This window comes from Mirounga angustirostris, unplaced genomic scaffold (genome assembly GCF_029215605.1).
Source record: "Mirounga angustirostris isolate CCGP_5_RB_7025 unplaced genomic scaffold, mMirAng1.0.hap1 SCAF_1, whole genome shotgun sequence".
Lineage (NCBI taxonomy): Eukaryota > Metazoa > Chordata > Mammalia > Carnivora > Phocidae > Mirounga > Mirounga angustirostris.
Window position 1 is genome coordinate 114576651 of NW_026991709.1, and position 8919 is coordinate 114585569.

An 8919-nucleotide genomic window follows, 5' to 3' on the forward strand; every position below is an offset into this window, starting at 1 on the left:
TGATAAGAGAATAGAACTTAAATGTTCTCATTTAAAAAGCAAGTAAATATATGGGTGATGAATGTGTTAACTAACCCAAAGGGGGGAAATCCTTTCACAATGTATACATATATCAAATCCATCACATTGTACACTTTAAATGTCTTACATTTTTATTTGCCAATTTTACCTAAAAAAAACAGTATGGTACTGGCATAAAAGCAGACACACAGACAAATGGAGCATAATTGAGTCCAGAAATAAATCCAGATAAGATCAACTACTTTTTTTATAAGGGAGCCAAGAATACTCAATGATGAAAGGGTAGCCTGTATAGACATACCTTGGAGATATTGCAGGTTCAGTTCCAGAACACAATAAAGCTAATGTCACAATAAAGTAAGGCAAATAAGTTTTTTGGGTTCCCAGTGCATATAAAAGTTCTCTTTACACTATATTATAGTCTATTAAGTGTGCAATAACATTATGTCTAAAAAACAATGTACATATTTTAATTTAAAAATACCTTATTGTTAAAAAATGCTAATTTTCTGAGCTTTCTAGTGAGTCCTGATCTTTTTGCTGGTGGATGGTCTTGCCTCAATGTTGACAACAGCTGACTAATCAGGGTGGTATTTCTGAAGGTTGGGATGGCTGGATGTGGCAATTTCTTAAAATAAGACAATAATTTGCTGCATCAACCAACTCCTCCTTTCATAAAAGCAGAAATTCTCTGTTGTATGTGATGCTATTGGACAGCTTTTTACCAATAGTAGAACTTTTTTCAAAATTAGAGTCAATCTATTCAAATCCAATTGCTGCTGTATCAACTACGTTTATGTAATATTCTAAATCCTTGCATCTCCACTAGGTGTAGATCCTATTTCAAGAAACCACTTTCTTTGTTCATCCATATGAGGCACCTCCTCATCTGTTAATTTTATCAGGAGATTGCAGCAACTCAGTCCCATCTTCAAGGTCCACTTCTAATTCTAGTTCTCTTGTTATTTTCACATTGCAGTTACTTCCTCCACTGAAGTCGTGAACCCCTCAAAGTCATCCATCAGGGTTGGAATCAACTTCTCCCAAACTCTTGTTTATGCTGATATTTTGACTTCTCCCCATGAATCCCAAATGTTCTTAATGGCATCTAGAATGGTGAATCCTTCCCAGAAGGTCTTCAGTTTACTTTTCTCAGACCCATCAGAGGTATCAGTACCTATAATAGCTATGGCTTTACAAAATGTAATTCTTAAATAATAAGACTTGAAAGTCAAAATTACCCCTTGATCCATGCATGGGCTGCAGAATGAATGTTGTGTTAGCAAGCATGAAAATGACATTAATCTTATTGTACACCTTCATCAGAACTCTTGGGTGACCATTGTCAATAAGCAGTACTATTTTGAAAGGAATCTATATTTCTGAGTTGTAGATCTCAACAGTGGGCTTAAAATATTCAATAAGCCATGTTATAAACAGATGTGCTGTCATCCAGGCTTGATTCTCCTATTTATAGAGCACAGGCAGAGTAGATTTAACATAATTCTTAAGGGCCCTAAGATTTTCAAAATGGTCTATGAGAACTGGCTTCAACTTCAAGTCACCAGCTGCATTAGCCCCTAACAAGAGAATCATCCTGTCTTTTGAAGCTTTGAAGCCAGGCATTGGCTTCTCTTCTCTAGCTATCAGTTCTAGATGGCATCTCCTCCAATAGAAGCCTGTTTCATCTACATTGAAAATCTGTTGTTTGGTGTAGCCACCTTCATTAATTATCTTAGCTAGATCTTCAGGATAACTTGCTGCAGCTTCTACATCAGCACATATTTCACCTTAAGTTATGGAGACAGCTTCTTCCCTTAAACCTCATAAACCAATATTTGTAGCTTCAAACTTTTCTTCTGCAGCTTCCTCATCTCTCTCAGCCTTCCTAGAATGACGAAGAGTTAGAACCTTACTCTGGATTAGGCCCTGGCTTTCGGGAATGTTTGTGGCTTGTTTGATCTTCAATCCAGACCACTAAAACTTTTTCCATTTCAGCAATAAGGCGGTTTTGCTTTTTTATTCATGTGTTCACTGGAGTAGCACTTTTAATTTCCTTCAAGAACTTTTCTTTTGCATTCACAACTTGGCTATTTGGTTCAAGAGGCCTACCTTCTGGCCTATCTTAGTTTTCAACATGCCTTCTTCACTAAAACTTAATCATTTCTGGCTTTTGATTTGAAGTGAGAGACATGCAACATTTCCTTTCACTTGAACACTTAGAGGTCAGTGTAGGGTTATTAATTGTCCTAATTTCAATATTGTTATGTCTCCGAGAATAGGGAGACCAATAGAGAGGGAGAGAAAAGAGGGAATGGCCTGTTGGTGGAGCAATCAGAACACAAAAAAGCATTACTCAATGAATGTTTGTAGCACCCCCAAACAATTACAATAGTCACATCAAAGAGCACCAATCACATTTCACCATAATAAATGTAATAATAATTTTTAAAAGTTTGAAATATTGTGAGAATTACCAAAATGTGACAGAGACATGAAGTGAGTAAATGCTCTTGGAAAAATGGTATTGATAGACATGCTGGATGCAGGGTTGCCACAAACATTCAACTTGTAAAAAATGTGATATCTGCAAAGCACAATAAAGTGAAATGTATTCAACATTGTAGTAAAAGCTCTTGCCAGATCAGTTAAGCAAGAAAATTAGATAGAATCATCAAAATTGGAAAAGAAAAATAATTTTTTTTCTATTTGGAGATGGCATAGTCTTATATAGAAAACCCTTTAAGGGCTCCTCTAAAATATTATTAGAATTAAAAAATGAGTTCAGTAAAATTGCAATATTTACAATAAATGAAATGAAGTCATTTATATGTCTATAAACTTGCAATGAACTAAAATAAAATATTATTATTTATTATTATTTTTTATTTTCTAAAATAAAGAAAATATTTTTATAATAGCATCAAAGAAAATAAAATATTTAGGAATAAATTTTATAAGATGCATAAAATTCTGAAAATCAGAAAATATTGTTGAAAGAAATTAAAGAAAATCTAAATAAATGAAAGTTTGTAGATCCTTGTGAATTAGAATCTTGATATTGTTAAGATGGCAATATTCCCAAATGTGACCTACAGATACAATTAATCTCTATCAGAATCACAGTTAGCTTTTTTGTAGAAACTGATGAAGTGACCCTAAAATTTATGTGGAAACTCAAGGGACCAAAATATCAAAACAATCTTGAAAAAAAATAAAGTTGGAGGGCTCACTCCTCTCCCTTTCTAAACTTCTACGAACTAAAGACACTGTGGTACTTAGGAAAGAAAGACATATACTTCAATGGAATAAGATAAGAGTCCAGAAATACACCCTTATATTTAAGCCCAATTGATTTTCAACAAGGGTACCAAAATAATTCAATGAAAAAAACACAATCTCTTCAACAAATGGTGCTGAAACAACTGTATATCCACATGCACAAGAATAAAGTTGGACCCTACCTCAAAAATTAACTCGAAAGGAATCAAAGGTACAAATGTAAGACCTAAAACACTAACACTATTAGGAAAATCAGAGGAATAAAATCATTGTGACCTTGGACTAAGGAATGGTTTCTTATATATGATACAGCACAAACAAAAATAACAAAAGTAGATAAAGTGGACTACATAAAAAACTTTAAACTTTTGTGCTTTAATGGACATCATCAAGAAAGTGAAAAGACAACCCACACAATGGGAGAAAAGCATTTTTTTAAAAAAATTTAAGACTGTTTTGTTTGTATGATCACAGAAGTAAAATTATTAGGATAAAATATAATATTTCCATTTGCTTGTAAAAGAGATGAATTTGATTATTATCTTATGTGGATGAATAAGAGTGCTTATTGTCTCTCAATTTAGCATCAGTAAAATACTTTTTCTTCATTTCTATCAGATTAAACACTTAATGTCTTTTTCATGTCCTAGAAGAAAAAGATGAAGAGTAAAATTAACATAACTCCTAGTAAATTGGGTTAATTTCTCAGAAATTCAAAAATGATACAAAAAAAGCTATGCAAGAATTTTAACAGTAAAAGGAACCAGAGAGTAGCAAGCACATCTATTTTATTTTTCTGTAAGGAGAAACTAAGATACCAGTGAAGAAAAATGACTTAAAGCCAAGCAGTTTATTATCAAATGTATGTTCAATATTTGAAGGTAATTTGATAGGCAATTTATATAAGTCTCACACCACTAATAAATCACCACATTGTTTCATTCTTTAGTTCTCAGTTGTTTTGAAACTAGTACCAATTATGAAGTCATGAACAATCAAGGACAGAGAATTTATTTTGCAGAAGAGAGAAGTAATTGTTTCCTCCAATACCTCTGTGGACCTTCAAGATCTTTTACCATGACAATTTAGGATAATGTAGGCTGTGATGTCATTACTATGCATAAAGCTTTAAGAAACTGCTACCTACAAAAGGTTGGTAAATATTATTTCTATATGATTTAGAATGAATTTGAGTTCCTTCAAAAATCGTCAAAACTGAGCAGTATGTTAAAAGACTGGGTTTGGCTACAAAGAATTTTCTGGAATGAAATACATTAGAAAATTATATATTTGTACTATATGTATCTGCAGAGTAAGAATAATATACAACACTGTAAATATTTTTCAGGCAATGAAGATCACAAGATCTTTAGATTTTTAGAAGTTTTCTATTCCAAAATATTGGTTTTTATTTGCATTTCTCTGCATGTGCTTCTTAGCTATTGAATGGAGTGCCAGAAAATTAGGGGTTGTGAAGTCCCATCCCATTTTCAGCTGTGTTTCTCAGACTGGTCCTTTGAGTTTTCACTGAGTGGGATCCCTTTCTTTATTGTTAGTGATATCTGGATTCCTTGGATCTCAGGAATATCTTGCTGTTGTCATTTGTTTCACTACATCTACTTCTATTTTGAGATGTGGAGCTATAATTTTTCCATCTACTTTTTTTTTTTTTAAGCTACATCACCACTGTCACCTTCTTGACTTAGCATCTTCATTTGTAATTTAAATGAGTAATACTTCTATATTATGGAAGGAAGGAAGGGAGGGAGGGAAAAAGAAAGAAAAAAAAAGAGCGAGAAAGAAAGAAAAATATATTCTAGAGAAACAGTGCCTCTCAAACTCTTGTTTCTTAGGCCTCCTATATTCCTCAGAGGGAACTGCTTTTATGAGTTTAAATATTCTCCCAGAATTAATCTATGAGTATTTGTGTAATGCATACATATGTATGGCATACATATGTCTTTTTAACATAATTGGAAGATATTTTCCTACAAGTTTTTTTAGAGAGAGGGGAGGGGCAGAGGGAGAGGGAGAATCTTAAGCTGGGCATGGAGCCTGGCTCTGGGCTTGATCTCACAATTCTGAGATCATTGACCTGAGCTGAAACCAAGAGTCAGACACTTAGCCCCACTTTTTTTTTTTTTAAGATTTTATTTATTTATTTGAGAGAGGGAGAGCATGAGCTGGGGAAGGGGGAGAGGGGAGGGAGAAGCAAACTCCCCACTGAGGAGGGAGCCCAATGCGGGGCTTGATACCAGGACCCCGGGATTATGACCTGAGCCAAAGGCAAACACTTTACTAACCCAGGCGCCCCCAGGTACCCCACTTCTACAATTTTTTAACATATACAATATAACTTGAAGATTACATCAGTACGTATAGGGCTTCTTCAATTCTTACAAATGGCGGGATAATAACCCATCATGTGTATGGTATACCATAATTTAAACAATCAATCTCTGAATTGGGCTTTAAATCACAATAAACATAAAGTATTTCAGTGAAATCATACTTACATTTGCCTACAGGGACAAAAGTTTTTGTCATATTGGTAATAAAAATAGTTGTCGATGTGACTATATTTTAAGGCATGTCTTACGGACATGGCAATTTAGAAAGTTATATTCATAAGCACTTAAAAATTATTATCCCCCATTTGCAAATAGACAATGAATTTCAGAGAATTTAGTGATATGTCCACATTTCAGGTAGTTATTGAGTAGCAGCATCAGGTCTTACCCGAAGGGTCTCAATATCTAAACGCTGGTTTTTTTCACATCATGTCCGTTCCCAAATATAGGGCATGCCTTAAACACAGAAAGTTCTGTTTATATATGTACGAAATGCTAATAGGTAGCACATAACTAATTTGTTGCCTACAAATCAAACAAATCTCATTTGATCAATACTACAATTTTCAATCTTTTGTAGCTAAAAGTTGAGGCTCCTCCTGGTGAAAAAATTGGATATGTGTACGAATACTTTCACCCATTTTTGGCAATGTTTAAAATAAAAAATGAGAATAAGGAGGATATGAAAATCAGAGGGCCATGTGTGGTTTCCAGTTGTCTCAAGGATCTAAATCTTACTGTGAGTATCATTAAGGCTTACATGTTTATACTGCTTATAAGACATTTTTTTAAGCTATATTTCAAGTATGTAGCTATCAAATAACAAGTTTGTTACTTCATAGTTCAAGGAATGTTGGAAGAGAAAATTAAACTTTATTATAATGAACAATGACATAACGGCATTAATTATAAATAATATATTGATATTAATTTTTATAAAATTCTGAAACTGTTATGATATCATTTTGTTAGATTTTTTAAATTTTTATTTTATTTTATTATGTTATGTTAGTCCCCATACAGTACATCATTAGTTTTTGATGTAGTGTTCCATGATTCATTGTTTTTGTATAACACCCAGTACTCCATGCAGTACGTGCCCTCCTTAATACCCATCACCAGGCTAACCCATCCCCCCCACCCTCCAAAACCCTCAGTTTGTTTCTCGGAGTCCATAGTCTCTCATGGTTTGTCTCCCCCCTCTGATTTCCCGCCCTTCATTTTTCCCTTCCTTCTCCTAATGTCCTCCATGCTATTCCTTATGTTCCACAAATAAGTGAAACCATATGATAATTGACTTTCTCTGCTTGACTTATTTCACATAGCATAATCTCCTCCATTTCCCTCCATGTTGATGTAAAAGTTGGGTATTCATCCTTTCTGATGGCTGAATAATATTCCATTGTATATATGGACTACATCTTCTTTATCCATTCGTCTGTTGAAGGGCATCTCAGCTCTTTCCACAGTTTGGCTATTGCAGACATTGCTGTTATGAACACTGGGGTGCATATGGCCTTTCTTTTCACTACATCTGTGTCTTTGGGGTAAATACCCAGTAGTGCAATTCTGGGTCATAGGGTAGCTCTATTTTTAACTTTTTGAGGAACCTCCACACTGTTTTCCAAAGTGGCTGTACCCACTTGCATTCCCTCCAACAGTGTGAGAGGGTTCCCCTTTCTCTACAACCTCTCCAACATTTGTTGTTTGTTGCCTTGTCAATTTTTGCCATTCTAACTGGTGTGAGGTGATATCTCAGTGTGGTTTTGATTTGAATTTCCCTGATGGCTAATGATGATGAACATTTTTTCATGTATCTGTTAGCCATTTGTATGTCTTCTTTGGAGAAGTGTCGGTTCATGTCTTCTGCCCATTTTTTGACTTGATTATTTGTTTTTTGGGTGTTGAGTTTGAGAAGTTCTTTATAGATCTTGGATACCAGCCCTTTATCTGTAGTTTCATTAGCAAATATCTTCTTCCATTCTGTGGGTTGCCTCTTTGTTTTGTTGACTGTTTCCTTTGCTGTGCAGAAGCTTTTTATCTTGATGAAGTCCCAAAAGTTCATTTTTGCTTCTATTTCACTAGCCTTTGGAGATGTATCTTGAAAGAAGTTGCTGTGGCCGATGTTAAAGAGGTTACTGCCTATGTTCTCCTCTAGGATTTTGATGGATTCCTGTCTCACATTGAGGTCTTTCATCCATTTTGAGTTTATCTTTGTGAATGGTGTTAGAGAATGGTCCAGTTTCATTCTTCTGTATATAGCTGTCCAATTTTCCCAGCACCATTTACTGAAGAGACTGTCTTTTTTCCATTGCATATTTTTTCTTGCTTTGTCAAAGATTATTTGACCATAGAGTTGAGGGTCCATATCTGGGTTCTCTATTCTGTTCCATTGGTCTATAAGTCTGTTTTTGTGCCAGTACCATGCTGTCTTGGTAATATATCACTGCTTTGTAATATAGCTTGAAATCAGGCAACGTGATGCCCCCAGCTTTGTTTTTCTTTTTCAACATTTCCTTGGCAATTCAGGGTCTTTTCTGATTCCATACAAATTTTAGGATTGTTTGTTCCAGCACTTTAAAAATGTCATTAGAATTTTGATCAGGATGGCATTGAAGGTATAGATTGCTCTGGGCAGCATAGACATTTTAACAATGTTTATTCTCCTGATCCATTAGCATGGAATGTGTTTCCATTTTTTTGTGTCTTCTTCAGTTTCTTTCATGACTGTTCTATAGTTCCTAGAGTATAGATCCTTTACCTCTTTGGTTAGGTTTATTCCAAGATATCTTACAGTTTTTGGTGCTATTGTAAATGGAATTTCTCTAATTTCTCTTTCCACACTTGCATTGTTAGTGTATAAGAAAGCAACTCATTTCTGTGCATTAATTTTGTATCCTGCCACATTACTGAATTGCTGTATGAGTTCTAGTAATTTGGGGGTGGAGTCTTTTGGATTTTCCACATAAAGTATCACATCATCTGCAAACAGAGAAAGTTTGACTTCTTCTTTGCCAATTTGAATACATTTTATTTCTTTTTGTTGTCTGATTGCTGTTGCTAGGACTTCTAGTACCATGTTGAACATAGTGCTGAGAGTGGGCATCCTTGTCGTTTTCCTGATCTTAAAGGAAAGGCTCTCAGCTTTTCCCCATTGAGGATGATATTCACTGTGGGTTTTTCATAGATGGATTTTATGAACTTGAGGAATGTGCCCTCTATCCCTATACTCTGAAGAGTTTTAATCAGGAAAGCATGCTGTATT

General features: G+C 34.6%; 1 long non-coding RNA gene across 1 annotated transcript; it reads left to right on the forward strand.

The window, feature by feature from the left end:
- The first annotated feature begins 571 nt into the window (after positions 1-571).
- LOC135363891 (uncharacterized) lies at positions 572-6511 on the forward strand. Its single transcript, XR_010410185.1, has 3 exons — positions 572-1188; positions 4253-4455; positions 6235-6511. It is a non-coding gene; the product is annotated as an uncharacterized LOC135363891 (long non-coding RNA).
- Positions 6512-8919: the final 2408 nt, after the last annotated feature.